The sequence below is a fragment of the Pezoporus flaviventris genome, unplaced genomic scaffold (assembly GCF_033815535.1).
Source record: "Pezoporus flaviventris isolate CSIRO_AGI_PZ_B2104156 unplaced genomic scaffold, CSIRO_AGI_Pfla_v1 ptg000036l, whole genome shotgun sequence".
Taxonomy (NCBI): Eukaryota; Metazoa; Chordata; class Aves; order Psittaciformes; family Psittacidae; genus Pezoporus; species Pezoporus flaviventris.
In genome coordinates, this window is record NW_026892584.1 from 31,109,969 (window position 1) to 31,127,916 (window position 17,948).

At 38.2% G+C, this 17,948-nt stretch overlaps 1 protein-coding gene across 2 annotated transcripts in view; it reads left to right on the forward strand.

The window, feature by feature from the left end:
* Positions 1 to 17,948, forward strand: part of FLRT2 (fibronectin leucine rich transmembrane protein 2) — a 53,949-nt gene that overhangs the window by 30,680 nt on the left and 5,321 nt on the right. Inside the window, exon 2 of one of the 2 annotated variants that reach the window (XM_061463756.1) lies at positions 1,815 to 1,932. The exons of the other annotated variant lie outside the window; for it this stretch is intronic. The gene's annotated coding sequence lies outside the window, so the exon portion shown is untranslated. The remainder of the gene's footprint in view (positions 1 to 1,814; positions 1,933 to 17,948) is intronic. 2 annotated transcript variants of the gene reach the window in all.

The following is a 17,948-nucleotide window of genomic DNA, read 5'->3' on the forward strand; positions in this document are numbered from 1 at the left end:
TCTAATGTACTGAAAACTACTTTCTTTCAGTTTTATGTCTTTGCCATTCCACAAAGTATTAACAGTGTTTTTCTAGTAAGCTGCAATTGTTAGCAATATAACTACTGCATAAGCTGCAGAGCTGTATACGTTGAATTATAAAGTGGGATGGAGAAATATGGTGATGTGATTGGCATTCCATGCAGTTAACAGAACACAGCACTGTAAGTGGTGATGTTGGATCCAGCTCCCCAGACTTGCTAACTTCAGTAACTCTGTCTATTCATGTGCATAAAAATTCTTTCAAAAATCACACCCAAGTTTATATCATGGGAACTTGGAAATAGGAAACTTTAAAAAGTTCTTCTGAAAATAAAACAAAGAGCCAGCTGAAACTAGTGGGAAATTTTCCATTGACTTCAAAGGCAGTAGAATATAATCAGAGCCATGAAGCTTCATACATGGGAAAGAAATCTATAGCTACGAGTTTATACTAGTTTCTCAAAATTATGCTTTCATTATAGATCACTTTTACCAATTTTAATCATGACTTCTCTTGCATTAAAGCACATAGTCTTGGAGCCTAATTCAAAATAAACCTATCTCCCCCTCAAAAATATAAAATAAATGAGAAGTATTATAGAACTTGAATATTTAAAATTAAGCAATTAAATAGCTATTGTTCACAGTAATGTCTGTTTTATACTCTCCTAACAAAACCAACATTAATTTTGTTGGGAAAGCATACAGGACTAGATACTATTCTACCATATTAAGATACAATTTGGAAAAGAAGGTAATAATGGTTTTTTGCTTGGTATTATTTTTTAAGGAAGAACATTCACATTCTCAAATTTCATTACCAGATTGTGGCATCATTTTTGAAAAATACATGTTTCTCAAAAAATCTTAGATGTGTTTAGAACCAAACCTTTAAAGATTATAAGAATTATACAACTCCTTTTTTACTCATTTCTTAAAATGCCCCTGTAATCCCTCAGTCAAACTTTGGTTTGAAATGTCAAAATATTGTACAATGTGTTCTCTGCCAGAAAAGCACAAAAAAATTGGGTGGGTTCACAAGTAGAGAATTTGGCCCTAGAAGCAAATATTCCCGAAAACTGAAGATATGCGCTTGCATTCTTGTTTTCTTGGCCTTTGGACACATTTGCATGAGTTTTAAGAAAACTTTAAAAGGTGAATTGTAAAGCACTGTGTTGAGTTCATCCAACATATCTTTCTATGAACAGAAAAACAATCATAGGAACTATGAGCACTGAACGTGAAAACAGAAGTTCTCCATATAGCTAATGTGACCAACTGCAAATAATGACACTTTCAATAATAAGCCATCTCGTAATTTGCAGAATATTTTATAGTATAATTCCAAATAATATATTTTAGAAAATCATAATATTTGAATCAAGAGCACTCCAGGAATAGACTAAGAAGTGATATTTTTAGTTAGCTATTGTAATATTTTTGTCTCAGGTTGAAGACTAAGATGGCTTATTCAGTCCTCAATAGAGGTGCAAGTGGTGAAAGACACAAAGACTATTTAATTTTGGCATAAATTGTCTATGATGTTATTTGAATCAAGAGATTGGGGTAATCTGCCTATGTGGAATATCCTGGCATTACCAAAACGAGGTATATTTTTTGTATCTGAAGTAAAATAACTTCCATGAGTTCTACCCTGTCTACATTAAAACTCGGATGCCATAAAGTCTAGTTTCTTTAATTGATGTGGGTCTCCGTATTCCAGGTTTATATTTGCTTTCTACTGTGCATAGCTGACAGTGTGTTCAGCAATTACTTTTTTTTTTTTTTTTTAGTTCTGTAGTGCTATTCAGAAACTACAAAGACAAATTTCCTCTGCAATTCAGAAAAGGCAGACTTGCAACTTATCAGCATTTAAAAGGACTTTTGTCATGCACTGTCAGAGAGAACAAGGTAAAACCAGCATGGTCACTTTAATAGTTGGTACTTAAAACAAAAATGGATTTGAATAGTTGCTGTGGCTTTCGGCAGTGTGTGTTTGTGCTGTTCTGTCGCACAGCACAATAGTTTCCAAGCTGTCTTAACCATAGCATCAGGGGAAGCTGTGTACTTGTTTCCTTATAAACTTGTAAATCACACTGTCCATTTATATGCTTTCAGTAAGTAAAAGAATTTCTGCAAGTACTTTCATTAAATTAAGTTCCCCACTGTGACACCAGTCTTCTTTCCTATACTTGCACTGAATGACTTTGTCTGAGGTTGATAGTAAAGGCTGAAGGGGAAAAAAAAACCCACCAAACAAAGCTGGAGCAGTCAAACCTCAGGCCACTGAGGGCCACGGTCTTCCAAGCTGGATGCCTGAGCAGAAAGAACATGTGGTTTCATTGATCGAATGCATACTAGGAGACAGGAACTTGCAACTTTTAATTTTACTTGTGCTCCCATCTCACTTTGCAACATTTAAGCAACTTTATTGAACTCTGAGGAAGACCTAGCATTGCCTTTTTCGTAGTTGGGATACCAACCCCAGAGGTCAAGGGAGATTTAAGACATGCTGAGTTGTTCTCCTTCTGAGCTGGTCCAAGGGTGCAAGAAGTCCTACTGAATGAAGCTCAGAATAACCTCCCAAAGTAGTACATTTAGGTAAGATCCTAAAGCCTTCAGCCTTACTCCCTTACATCCCAGATAATGGGTCTCATCCTGCATTTCTTGGAAAAGTCTGAGCTGCTTTTGATATTTGCTGTGCCAGAGCAGTTCCCTCTGAGGAAACTGGAAGTTTTCTGTAGTTCCTGTAGTCTACCACAGCACTGTATGCAGTCCACAGCTGAACCCAAAACACACAGTGTCTCAGTTTCTTAATGTAAACTGAAAAATAAATATGCTTTTTTGAATTCCAGGAGGATGCTAATAATGTTTGTCATACTGTGATTTTTGAAAAGGATCATTAGCTAACCCTGGGAACAAAAGCAGCTGAAGTATAAGGTCTTACCTCCCAGGAGAAAATGGGAAGGACCAACCACAAGAGGATTCACAGCAAGAAGAACAAACGAGACATCAGCTCCTAGCTGATGTATTACCTTTCAGTGACAGTTTCCTGTGATAGCAGGGGTCTGGATTCCATGACCTAGGAGGTCAGTCCCAGGCACATGTACCCATAATATACAAACAAACCAGGGAATCAGCCTATCTCCTGCTGGCAGCATCTGGTCAGAAACACTGTTAGTGCTGCTGTTCAAGAGCAGAGCTCTCAAAACTCCAAACTGACGTGTAAATGACTAACATACTTAACTGTCTTGTATTACCAAAAAATACCTTCTCAAAGCCAGCACATGATCATGAGTCCTGGCCTTCTGACTCAGGATGAAAATCCAAAACCTGAAGAGTTTAAAAAAAAAAAAAAAATCAGAAAAGGAAAATTTCTTTTGTTTGTACCATGCCATTGGCTCAGTGAAGCTTGTGGTACTGCCACAACCCCTGTTTCTTTGCCAGTTGAACACAAGCTAGTGGAGGACACATTATCTTGTTTATTTTCATCATATTTGTAGGGAGATATCTGGGACAGCCTACCCACATAGCTTGATGGAGAATGCTATTTTGAGGTCCTTGGCTTCATTTTACTTTCTGTTATACTCAGGAGAGGTAGAGTTGTCATAAATATTCAAGAGGGAAGCCAGGTGGGATAACTGGATTATCTTAATGCTCACATTGAGTTTAAGAAACACTTCCACTGTTTTTATCCCTGATTATAGGCTATGACTTGCAACCATGCCAGTTCTGATTTTGTTGTGAATCTTAAGATACTTGGCATTTCTTTCATGGCTCCATCTCCTGGAACCTGTGGGTCCAGAAGAACTTGAGCTTTTCTTCCCTGAAATGCAAAAGTCCATGATTATAGGGATGTGAATAGTGCTTGCAATGTGAATGTTAACAGCTGTGCAGGCAATGACAGCTTTTCTTAGAAAAATTGTTTCAGCAGTTAATGGTAGTGTTAACACCATTTAGAACTTCTCTGGGTACATGGGTATTCTACTTGCAGTCATTAGGAGGATGGTGTCATTTTTCAATCCTGTCTTTATCTACTGCTTCCAACTGTAAGGTAGTTTTCACCCAAAGAGTTTGTCAGAGAAAAAACTGTCCACAAAGAAGAGAACCTGAAGAGCAGAGTTGTTTCTATCAGTGGAGTGACACTAGTCTCTCCAATCACCCCTTTTAAAGGCATGCCTGACTGCTCTTGGCTCTGTAATTAATCAGAGGTTTGGACTCAGAAAAGAGAAACACAACTGTCTTACATGCAACTGCCACTTCTTCAGACTATTTCAAACTCTACTAAGGAATAGCCTTAAAGTTGCCACCTAATTTTTCACTGTATTCATCACCCATGTTAATGACTGACCACAGGACAATACTGACCTAGTCTGGATTAGAAAGGGTGATCAGAAAGTGAGTAATGATGTATACAATGACAAGTATGACTATGCCCAACAGATCATGGGATATAATTATCCTTTAGCAATAAAGCAATGTTTCAACCTTCATGGCGTGTTAATGCTGTAGAATCATGTTCTTTTGTTTCTTTTTATCACTTTATTTATTCTGATATTTTATTTGTGAAAAGTATCAAATTTAGAAAGAACTAACACTTTTGCTAATCTCTGTTTACACTGAAGGATAACCAAAGTTATGGATTCTATAGGTTAGTGGAAGATGAGGCTCTTTCAAAAAACCATATCTCAAAGGAGGTGAAGTGAGCTAGTGAGCAAGTCTTTACAAAAGACTCTGACAACCTTCCCAGCAGTCAAAAAGTAAAAGATGTAATCTAGCAAGTTCACAGACTTTATATTGACTTTATATAGCAGCTGGCTTAATGACCTCTTTCACCAAATTTTAGGCAGGACACTGAGAAGAAAGATCCCATCTATATCATAGAAAGAATAAAAATGGAATTGGGAAAAAAAAAAAAAAAAGGTGTTTATGCAAAGCTTAGGTAAATAAAAATTACAGATGCATTCAAACTGAAACCCTAGATTGAGAATAGTCTCAGCTTCAAGGCAGTGCAATTCTTAATACAGACGTTGTGGCTTGGATATTTCTTTACAGGAAAGATTCAGAGGTCATAAAAGAGAAGAGTCCAAAACATGATAATATGTTCCAGTTCTCTCTGTGGTCACTATTTCACTCTATGAAGTTTCCAGTCTTCTAAAGCTAAAGCAGGACATTCTTATTTAGGGACCTAGAACTTCCTGTAGCCCTGAAAGCACGTTTTTGCATCATTATTTTACCATTTTATATTTGTATTCACCTTACAAAATCATGGCCTCAAAAGCAGATAAAAGCAGTGAGGCCCCCCTTTTTCCATTTTTTTTTTTTTTTTTTTCTCCTAGAATGCTGAGTAAATAATAGTTGCTTGAGAGTTGCCTGAGATTGCATTATCTGGTCACTTTAGGTTAATATTATATTTATGGCCATTAGCAGCTACCCAGATTTTCAAAATGCAGAATTTGAGCTGTGTCAAATACTTTTAAGCTATCAATCAGATACACTACAGGATGGCACTGTATTTAATTTCTAGCTTAAATACTATACAAGTATAATGGACAGGTTCCACACATTTTATATATCTGCTGTGGTGCTCAGTCCCTAGTTCTGACTGTAAAACATGTTTCACTAAAACATAAGAAATTCCCGACTGAAACAGAGCAACAAGGGACCTAGCTCAGTGCTTTGTTCCCAGCAAAGATAGGAAATTGTTGGAGTTGCTATTTGTCATATTGTATTTGTATATTAGAGGGTGCATCCATTCCTATTCTCTTTAAGGGTACCTGTTTAAAGACCATGAAATTGTGGAATCCTTTTTGAACCTGCTAAAACTGCACTACAGACAGGCAGAAAATTTCACTTCACTATCTGCTGTGTAAAGGAGTACTTTGTATTATCTCTTTTAAACAGTCACCTTACTAATTTTAATGAATCTCAGTGGCTCTTGGTAATAAAAATATGATTTTCATAGAGGAATTTTCCTAATTCAGTGCTTTGTTGTCAGGCAGTGGGAGACAGGAGCTTCCCAGGTGACAACTGGTGCCTGTGAATTTACAGTTAATTTGCTACAGGTACCTATGTAAATCACCTTCAATTTTCTTTGGTTATAGTGAAGCTCAAGGAGTTGTAGGAACTGAACTCAGAAAATGACCAGAAAAGCCACATGACTGTGTTTAAACAGTCAGTGCTCAGTCCTTAATCAGTGCTTCAAAAGTAGTTGGTTATTAGTAACAATAATGAACACTATTGCTTTGGCAAGCCTTCTTCCTTCATATAAGCCCTACACAGAAGATTTAAGTTAATTTTTTAGGGGAGGAAGGTTAGTGCTTAAAATATTTTAAGTGAATATGGAAACAGATTTTTTTTATTTTTATTTTTTTTCTGCTGAATACAAGATGGTTTTCTGCTTCGCTGGAACAGAGGAGGGCAATATCTCCCAAGAGCTTCAAAAGCCTTGAAGGTAATTGCTGCCAGGGTGGGTTAGTTTAAGCCTATGTTTGGATAGAGCATGTGGCACTATCTCTCAGGATATATGGTATTAGGAAATGCAGTTCATTTTGATTGAACTAGCAAAGAAAGAATTTCTAAAATAATATTATACAGTAAATAAACTTCACTGCTGTGGGCTGAGCTCATCCAAGCTCTTAGGAGTCAGTAAGTCTGTTATCCTCTGGAATAACTGGAACTGTTTCATTTTAGTCCTTTATTATTTCACACCACTTTTTGAATTAAGGTCAGCTATTTACTGTAGTGGTTCAGAGATGTCTAGATAGATCTGGAGTGAAATGTCTGATAAATTCCTGCCAAATCCAGTCTGAAAGGGGGTAGAGGGGTGTGTGTGTGAAGGCTCAGGTGACTTCACCCCTTCATATTTATTCTAATCCTCAGTGCCACTTCTGTTGTCTAGACTGTACGTCCTGCATAACAGAACACAGATGCAATAGCCCAAAGAGAGAGGTGGAGTAAAGAGGGCTTTGTGCTAAAAGAAAATTTCCTTTGTGTAACCAAAGGAACATCTGCAGCTGCTCCAGTTCTCAGAATCCTTTTTCCAGGCTGCTTATAGGCTATGCTGTCATTCATCTCTCCATAAAGCAGAGGATTTTGAGTGTTTCCTCATCTGTTCCTTCTCCATTTTCATGTATTTATCCAATATGAAATTAAAAAGTAAGGTGCAAGCCTATGCCTGCTGTTACAGGTGTATGCAATAGGAATATTACCCTTGCCATCAAAGATCATTTGCTTTTTATCTCCCTTATTTTCTAGCCCTTACACAAAAGGTTTGTGTAGAGGTCAGAACAGGCTACCTGAGGTAAAACTGCTGAAAATACCATGGATTGGATGGTAAAGTTAACACTGGCTTTGTACCCTACATCAGTGGATTGCAACAAATATACCTCTTATTAGCAAAAATATAAATAAAGACCTATGTCTTTAGTATCTAAAATTTTGGAGTAGACATAGGTCAAGATCCAAAATTTCCCCTGCTTACAAAGATACCTGCATTAGGCACCTACCTCAGTTTTTAGTCCAAACAAAAAACCCATCAGGAAACCCCCCAGATCACTTAGCAGATCTTCATAAGAGGTCCATTTAAAGTACTCAAAGGTCTACACAAAAAACATGTCCTCTTACTTGATTCATGCAGTGACCTGAATAGATAGAATGCTCTGCAAACAGAAGAAAACAGTAATTGCATTTTTGAGCAGGCATATTTTGCTGCATATAGAATATCTTAAAACTCTGTCTCACTTCTAAAAAAATATTTCTGGCCCTCTCTCAGGTTTTATTGTACACTGCCTCTCTGCCATCCTGAACTCATTTGAGATGTCTAGTTTTGTATAAGCACAAAATGCTGATAAGAATAGTGCTCTGATTCCTTGCAGTAGCAACTGTGCTGAAAAGTAGCACAAGGACACATATTGATAAGGAGCTTGCTGCCTGAAATGATTTGGCACATGTCAAATGGAATTTGCTTTTGGGCTGAAGGCCAGCTCGAGGCGTATGCACCTCTTAAGACCCACTTAAAAGCTATTAGGAGAGTTTAAGTGGTGGTCGAATCTCTTGTTGGCTGTCTGCACAGTGCTGAAGATCGCCCAGTGTGATGCATTAGTGGTAGAGGACTCTTATTTTTTCCTCTGCTGCTGGTAGGTGTTGTTTGCGGGCCTGCTGACAATTTTGATCTCACTGTTGCTACTACATACAGACCTCAAAGGCAAAGGGAGAAGTGGAAAACCAAAGATGAATTGCTTTCTGTGCTCTCTTCTCTGTCAGGATTCATTCTGCATGAAGGCTTTGAACTTTCTAAGTGAAATGAACTTAGGAGAGCTCTTTAATAAAAAGTTTTAGAGCGGTTATTAAGAAAATATGACAGAAACTGTAGGACAGAATACCAGGGTTTTATTCTGCTGAGAGCTGCTTCTTCATAAACGCACATAGATGGAAGGCCTTTTCCTGTCACTCTGTACGTTGTGGAGAAAATTAGGCTTACTGCCACCACAGTATCCTCTTTCTTCTGCTCATGGTCAGAAGACTTGTGATGCTGTGTACCCCGTGAAACTATTCACAGAATATTCTGTCCTGCAGCCATCAGCATGGGGCAGAAAAAAATTGGCTGGAACAACACATTTCCAGCTTCTGGAAATATGATTCCATTTGTCTCTGCTTTGTCTTCGAGCACCCCTTTGTTGGCAGCATCTCTGCTTCTTCAAGGAAAGAGTAGAGCAGGAGAAAGACTGGGAAGTGACTTCAATCATAGCTGCAAATGTAAACACCATTTCTTCTTCTGTTCTGTCTTTTCTTCCCCAGGGAACTGAGCTGCTGCCAGAAATTAAAGGCAGCTAGTAGTTCCTCAGTTGCTGAAACTGTTGCAGCCAACATTTAAACATGTAATCTCAGCTCCTTCATCCTGCAGGAACAGTGCTCTTGCTGGCTGACACTGTCATTATTTACTACTTATGATCCCTTAAGACTTCTCATGATCTTCTTGTGGTTTTAATTCCATGCTTAGAATCATTGGGTTAGAAATGTCTGTTTGCTATTTCTAGCTTGCTTTTATTTCAGCTTATACCTAAAACTGAAGCTGCCCTGTGTTAAATTCTGTGCAGTCCCATGCAGCCACCTTTTCTAAAAGAACTTTGAAGCTAAATAGGAAATCTAAATGACTGCTCGGGAAAGGTAGCATTGTACTCTTTCACAAAAAGAGAATCAAACCAGAGCAAAGTGCCAAAAACATTTGGTCTTTGTCAGGACTCATGAGTTGTGATTCACATCCCCAGTGCAGCAAACAAATTCCTTAATCCCACCACCTGTCATACTTCCCTCAACGCTTTTATTCCTCAGATGTGTACATTCTTAAGGTATGTTCTTGGTCATTAATACCAAAAAGGAACAACAGGACCCTCTCACTGAAAATAGTTATTATCATATGGAGTTACTGGAATCCTGAGTGAAAATGAGCAAGAAATGAATTGAAAAAATCCAAACAAAAGTAACTGAACAAAAAAAAAAAAATCCATAAATGGTCCATATCCTTGGCACACTGTTCTCTCTATTGCCTCTGGTGTTTTTTTTCTTTCTGTGCTCTAATGGAAACTACTGGTTTTACTGGTGTCCAAATAAACAATACCACCACATGCTTGATGTTTTTGTACTGCTGTAAAATAGCTACTGGTATATCTTTAGTGTTTTATATTGCTGCAAAATAAAAGTTTTGATTCTGATTGTATGTGGGAGCATAAGGTGTTTCCTGTATGAAATTCTCTGGTGTCATTCCTGAGGTAGTGAGAATATTGCACTTTCTCCACCTGTCTGTACAGAAAAGTGTAATTGAATCACTGGGAAAAGATAAGAAATCCAGATCCTCAGACCCTTATCAGGTAGTACTAATGCTGAGAAATTCTGCAGTTGATAAATAATTCATTTATTTAGCCGAATAGGGTTTTCAGAAGTTTGGTGTTATCAATCATTTTAATACGTTTCCCCTTTTCTGTTAACCGACTATCTGATGGTAATGATTTAAAAAATTTGTTTGACAACCATCTGTTTGCCTGTTATAGGGGAGGTGTCATATAAGCAAGATTTGTGCTCTAGTTGGGTAAAATCTTTTGTTCAGTGGCCCCATTAGTGACTACACTATACTCAGCAGATCTCTGAAGCACTTAGGGTGCAAACAACATTATTAATCTTTCTTGATAGCTCCTTAGCAGTGTTTATGGAGTAGCTCATAGTACTGTGAAGGAGCAGAATGCTAAGTAATATTAAAAGAGGAAGGAGAGATCTCCATCTGGCTTTGTTGGAAAGATGAACATATGATGACACTTTCAGCTTTATTTGTATCAAGGTGCCTGAGAGATTGAGGGGCAGCTAGTGCCCTATTTTCTCCTTGGGCTGTATGCTACAAATAAGGAAGAAAGCCCACACTCATTTGCCTGAGACCCTATAAATGAATGATTTCCCACAACATAATGTGACACTATGCAAAATCTCATAACACCATGCAACTCATTTAAAATGTGTCAAGATATGGTCTCTACAGAAGCAATGTTTAGTCACTTAGGTCACTAAAAGCAGATTTTTTGAATTATCCAGAGATGTTTTGCCAGGCTGCCCACATACCTCTAGATAAAAGCAAACTGTTTGCTTCGCCATGTAGAGTAATTTATAGGTAGGGAAAAATTTGCTTGCAAAGAAGCAGCAGGTTGCCTTCATTTTTAGTTAGTACAAAATGCATTATGCTAAACACAATACAGAACATTTGTGTTCCAAAAGGGGAATTATTTTAAATTAGCTTAGTATTATTAGTTTTTCTCAAACAGACATGTCTAGTTTTTGTTACAGAAAGCTGTAAGCCACCTGGAAAAGGTTCAAGAAATCAACCAAAGAATATGTTGGGGTTTTTTTTTTTCCCTTTTTCTATGTTAAGTGCACCTGTCCACAGGCAGATAATTTCAAAACTTTCATGCTTTTAAAGTGTGGAATGTAAACACTTTTACGAATGCTTTCATCAAATGAAACTGTGTCAAAACTTATCTTCTTTTGGGTAAAAAGGTCAATGTTTTTAGTCCTCCTGTATAATTTTTTCTCTCTTTGCCTCTGGTCATAAATGATCAGAAAGCATTGGACCTCAGGCATATTTCCTATTGAAAACATAATCAAAGCTGGCAAATCTCCATGAAAGGTTTTGGCTTCAGTGAAATCATGTATTTTAATTAAAATGCATTTGTTTGAAATGTTCCAGATAGCTCCTTGTGTAAGACTCTTTTCATCTGCCATTTCCAGCTTTCTCAAACCAGCTTTACATCATTACATAGTACATCGCTAAATTCGTGGGGTCCTAGATGAGATCCATCAAAAATATTTTACCTAAGATACAAGATCAGTTCTTTGGTGATGAAAGAGTAGGGAATTAATTCACTTCCATACTAAATAGATAGTTCTTACTGTATAAAAGATTTGTCAAGTTTTGAACAGTACAGCATTGGACTGCTGAAAAACTAGACTAGGCCTTGGGGGAAGGTTAATAAAGACAGCAATAGCCCTTTTCTGGTAGGTGCAATACTCAATTTGATATGAGTCCTGGAGGTGATCATCTGTTCCTCTTTGCCCACTAGAGTGAAAATATCATGATTGTCACCATCTGGAGTAAATTTCCAACAATCAGCAGTTTTGTAATGAAAGCGGGGATATTTTCTTATAAACAGATGCTTGAGCTATCAATGACTTTGGTCTGCCTTAAAGCCCTACACAACTCAGAAGCTCATGTTAGTTAAAAACCTGAAGTTCTGCATGTTTCCTTTTCCCTTGTGTTCTCTGATGGAGTCCTACCTGCTTGCGCACAGGCAATTAAATATTTTGCTTTTTAATTTTCCATGTGTGTCGTCATTACCTTTGACAGCTACAATTAGCTGAAATAGTAGGTTTTGATGATTCCTGTATTAGAATTCAGGACTCCACAGGCAAGAAGCTCTCAGCAGTTTTCCACTTCTAGAAATCTCCTTCTGGTTCTTCCAGAAGCTGAAATGATCAATAGCAAAAAGTCTATACAAGATTAATATGTGCAGATAGGCATTCAGTTTGGACTGGGTGGTATCACAAACCGGAAGATAAATTTGAAAACAGTGTCCACTAATGTGGCCTGCAGTAGTATATGTGCTATTTCTTTGATGTTTTCCATTAGGTCCTATAGTCTTTCCTATAATTTTTCATTTCTGTTTTTAATTAGTAAAAATAGCCATTTTCCTTGACATACATTGGCTATGACAAAAATCATATTGACCTATAGGACATCTGTGTCTGAGAACAAGGATGAATTTTTCTGTCACAGACTGGAAACACAGACATTTCTGGGCTCAGAGATTTATTATCACAGGTGTTCTGGGTTCAGCAGTAGCAGTCATTTTTCTCCTTCTTAGTAGCTGGGGCAGTGCTGTGTTTTTGACTTTCGGCCTGGGAACAATGCTGATAACACTGATGTTTTTAGTTACTGCTCAGTTGTTTAGTCTGACCTAGGACTTTGTGAGTCTCATGCTCTGCCAAGGAGGAGGGGAACCCAGGAGGAAGCAGAGACAGGACACCTGACCCAGACTAGCCAAAGTGGTATTCCATACCACAGCACGTCATGCCCAGGATGCAGACCTGGGGGCAGTTACCCGGAAGTGTTAGATCACTGCTCAGTCAGGCTCCGTATTATCGGTTTGTGGGTGGTGAGCAGTTGTATTCTCTTCCCTTGTTATTTCCTTTATCATCATTATTATCATTGGTGGTAGCAGTAGTGATTTGTGTTATACCTTAGTTACTGGACTGTTCTTATCTCAACCTGTGGAATTTGCATTCTTTAGATTCTCCTCCCCATCCCTCTGGGAGGAGGGGAAGGAAAGGGGGGGGGGGGGGGGGGGCAGAGTGAGATAGTGACTGAGTGACTGCATACTTTACGGCTGAGCTTAAACCATGAGAACAGGTGATACAGTCTTGAAGTTATGTTGCATCAAGTTTTGAGGGTAACCTTCTGTCAGAAATAATAGCCGTTAAAGTAAATGCAGGCATGAAGATACATTAGTCTGTATTCTCCACATTTGAACTTTGGCACTTCAGTGCCCACTTCTGGACAAGTCTGAGAAACTGAGTAGGATGTGTAGCACAGCACAGTGCCAGGCAGCATGACTGGCAGCCTTGAATTCATGGCTTCACCTGAGGCATTAATGCCATTGTTCTTGTAGTTTTTTCAGCCCTGCTTCCAGGAGTACAGTGGTCACTCTAGTGATTATGTCTTGTAGTTTGTTCTCTCTTTTGACCTGTCACTGTTATCTGCTAATCTGTACAGGAGAAAAAGCTGCTGTGTCTGAGCTGTAGCTCTCATGAACCTCTCTTTTTTTCTATTGTTAACTCTCTTCCCCCCTCTCTTGCCTGCCTTCTCATATCTATGCAGTAAGTGCACTCTGCAGTAACCCAAAAGTAAAAAATAGTCTCGAACTATGAAATACGTAAAATTCAAGGTGGGGATAATACTCATTATTAGAGTATAGAAATACTAATTTTCCCAGAAACAAAGTGCTATACTGCTAAAACGGTTTGTCAGGCATGCAACAGAGATGCTGCCAAACAAGCCAGATATCACTGGTGATCCCAGACGTCTATGAGGAAGACGTGCTGCACGTGTGTGTGTGGACACAGTGGGAAGAGAGAGTCCCACATTTATTCGTTTGCTCAGGGGAGGGAAAGTTTCCCTCTATCTTAGCTCCCCCTCCTGGTGGTCAGGAATTGGGCTCTGTCAGATTCCTGTTGACCAGCAAGAACCTGTGCATGACCCAAATTTGCAAAGACAAAGCTTTTGTTGATTATAATATCATGTCTTTTATAAAGGGATTTCCTGAAGCCTGAATCCTTCTGGGAAATGTGTCTGCTTAATAATTTGCAAGAATGTAACTGGAAAGAGATAAAAGGCTTGGAGAAGCGAAAGGTTAGAGAACAGCAAGGAGGAGAGAATGGTAAATGACATCTTTACACCCACTGCTGCAAGACTGTACTACTCTCTAAACTTTCTTCTGCTTCCACCAAGGCAGTTCCAAATCCATTTCACTTGCTTTCAGCAGGCTGCCTAATCTGAACTTTTGAGAATAATTCTAAGTGCAAATTGAAAGGCAAAACCAAACACATCCTGATCAGAGTAGAAAAGAACACATGGGGAAGAGCCCATTTGTGTACATTTGCTGAGTCATTTTGCTAACAGTATTGCAAAGGCAGCAATATCTTTCTCTGACAAAAGCTGTCCATACAGACGTCATAGTGCCTGTAACAGTGTACAGAGACACTTAGTAAGGTTTCGTTCTAGTACTAGCTACCGATCATTCTCTTGACATCAATATTCACTTTAGAAGAGGGCACTGAGGATTTTTTTTTCTCTTCTTCATCTTTCTTCCTTCCTCCTTATCTCTTTTTCTTACATAATAAACACCATAATTATGAAGCAGCCACAAAAAGCAAACACGTAAAAGGGCTTCCTGTAAAAGCATTTTGGTTCCTTTGATTCCTTTTCTCAGTGCCTTTGATACAGAGATTATAGACACATACCAAATTTTAAAGACAAAGTTCAAACAGTAAACCATCACTTAAGGCTCCTAATCAGTTAAAAAAAGCAGTATGTTTATTCATGTGTAGGTGTGAACTCTATTTATGTGAGAAAAAGGGATTTGCCAGGTATTATTCCATAATTATTTTTGTCACCAGATGATGAAATACACAAGCATTTTTTTTAAGTACTAGAAACTCTGTACTAGGTTTCAGAAGAATAGAATTAGATTTGTTTCTGGGTATCATTCAATTCCAGACATAGTAGCCTTGTACTTAACTGTATATTATAATTATGTAGTGTGAGATTATGACTTGATTATGACCTTAGTCTGCAATAAAGCCAAGAAAATTAATGCCAAATGGTTTTATGCTAAATGAGAGTCACTTACTGATAGTATTGAAAAGAATAGATGTGACCGTTTGTGTTTACTTGCCTTTCAGTTTATGTTGCGTGGCACTCATAGTCCGATAAATGGATGAACTGCTTGCTAGGAAAAGTGGTGCTGAGTAGTTTGGATATCAGAGAAAAAAAACCCTTGGATTCCTAATACCTATTGTTGATTATTTTCAGGATTCCTTGAAGGAAAGAATAGCCAAGCATTGCTAATTTTATTACCTTTAAAAAAAATAATGGAGTTAATATAATACATGGGAATAGTAATGAAGACAGACAACCTGGCTTCAGGAGCACAGCAAAACTCCTGCGTTATAATAGCATGTGGTGTGTCCTCCACATGGTAACTCCTCTCTTTATTCTCTGTTATCTCCCCTGAACATTGTCTTAGGCAGCCACAGGGACCCTGAGTGATAAACCTGGCACTGCATGCTTGGAAGACTGCAGCATGAAAGGTGGGGACGATGGCCATGTGTGCAGCTTTGGAAGCTACTTTAGACACCACAGACACAGCCACTGAGGCAATACTGGTCACTGCGATAGGAAGGAGTTCAGTAAGTAGGGTGCTAGTGGGTTGTTGGAGTTTTTTAACTAGCTACCACGAATTTATGATTGAGTAGCATTTTCAGTAATATATTAATTATTGAAAAATGTTTGTTTATTAAAGCTAAACTCTTTTGCCTGTGCACAGCAAGGTGACTAAAGAGTGGAGTTGTATGGATGATTCTGACCAGTGATGGGGAGACTAATAAAACCTTCGCCTTCACAACTTGCAGCCAGATATTTCATCCTTTGAATACCTTTAATCAAAATCTCCTAAAGGAGCTCTTCAGTTCCAGTGTTGAACAAAAGCAAATTCAAAATCATTATCAAGTACACAAAGACAGAATTGTTGTTCTCCAGCTAGAATTAATCATGCCAAAAGGGAACTTAAATAAGGCAGTTTTGAAAAAAGATAGTGAGATAAAAATGTTGATCAGAAACTACTCTTAAGATACGAAAGGGTACATTTCCATTGATGTCAGGAACTCAGACCACTGCGCCAAAGTTTCAGACATGGCCACCTAAAACATGTGCATAGGTTCTCATCATTTCAATGTGCTTTTCTCAACAGTTATATCATTCCTTAAATCCGAATGGGATTTAATATCTTGGCTGTAGGAAAACAAGAAATGTCCTAGACACTTGGAAGATGTGGCTTATGCTCCAAGGAGGATATAGGGAGAAATAATAAAAATCAAGTATACAGGATAAGGAAACAGAAACCAAAATTATGAAGGTGATAATAGATGGGCAGATGTGTTTTGAGGCATTTGCCAGTTGATTTCTTAAAGTTAATGGTGACAGATTCCCTTACCCTCATCCTCTCTTCCTAGATTGGTTTTTAAAATTTTCCAGCTTCACAATAAGCAAAGTCACTACCATCTACTGTTTATGAGTCAACTCATAACGCTTAAAATCATGAAAGCTAAAAAGTGCCTTTAATTCCTCCACTTCCAGAATTCTGTCTCTGATCAGTTCATTCGCAGAGACACTCAGTTCAGTTCTTGTAAGAATATTGAAAACGGAGAGCTTTCTTGATGGAGCCAGCATGTCAGGGGTGGGAGGAAAGCTCATTTACTCTAGTTGCCCCAGTTTTGGCAGTTTGCTGAAGAACAAAGTGTTGAAGATTTTCTAGCCTTCTGGAATTTGCATAAGATGCTTTTCTTTCACAGAGCTTATCTTTAAATCAGTTTGTTCAGCTCTTCGATCTTTTTGATGTGTTTGAGGGGCATATTTCTAACACAGGAACATAATTCACTTTTGCATTAGGGTCCCTGAGATTTGCTGAAAAATACTGCAACTGTGACCACCACTATGAATTATTATTAAACAGTTGTAAAAGACTACTTAGGTAAAGCTTCCCCCCCCCCCCCAAATATTAAAACGCATTCAGTTGTATCCTTGTTTCTTCATTCTTTCCCTCTAGCACACCACATTCAACCCTGAAGCCATATATATCCAATTAGAGTTGTCCTTCTGCTCTTGCTTAATACAATCAACAGTATCTACCAATGCATATATTCTGAGTTTTATAGTACTTGTTTATTAGGGACTGATAGTTGGAGATTAGGATACTGATGTTAATAAAAGGACTCCCTTTCTCACCATCATGAGGGGAGAAAACCATAGGAAAGTTTTGACAGATTTCTAAGGTCAAATGCATGTAATAAGAAAAAGGAGATAAACTACAGAGTGCCAGCTTCCAAAGTGCTAATATGCTTAGGTGACTATCCAGTCAAAGCTCTTTTAAACTGCTGTGTGTTTGGCCCATTGTGCTAGAATCATTACTGAAATCTTTTATTCAGATGTCATATCTTCCTAGGTGAGAGGCAGTCTGGCCAGAATCCTAGAATAAGGTGAATGCATAAATCAGTTTTAATATCACATTTCCTCCACAGGAGATTTCCAGCAAACCAGGAGGAGCAGCTGCCTGCAGCTGCACATCCTCAGCTGGGCTTTCTGTCATACCCAGGAGTCAAATAAAACCTAATCATCAATCAGACTTACAGTCAAAATAGAGCTCAGTGCAGGGTATTGGCCCTATTAGAGGCTGTCTCTTTCTGATGATGCAAGGGAGCGAGAGAACCACTATTATTACTCTGTGTGGTCCTAAGCATCTCGGAGGAGGCTCTGCATGTCCTTTCTCATTTTAAAAAGACAGCGTCATGACAGATCAGAGCAGTATGATCTAGATGGGAGCCAGGCCATATTAAAGGCAGATAAATTGTCACACTTAGGCTCATGTTACACTGTAATCCTGTTAAGAGTTTCTCTACAGAATCACGTCATCTTACATAATTGAAACTACTCTTAACTGAAATGTGTAAGAGAGAAAACCTTGAACAGTGTGGTAGCTAATCTTACTGTTTCCAGAAAAGGACAATACACAGTATAGCCTGCATTACGGTATGCATGCATTTACCATTTTAAT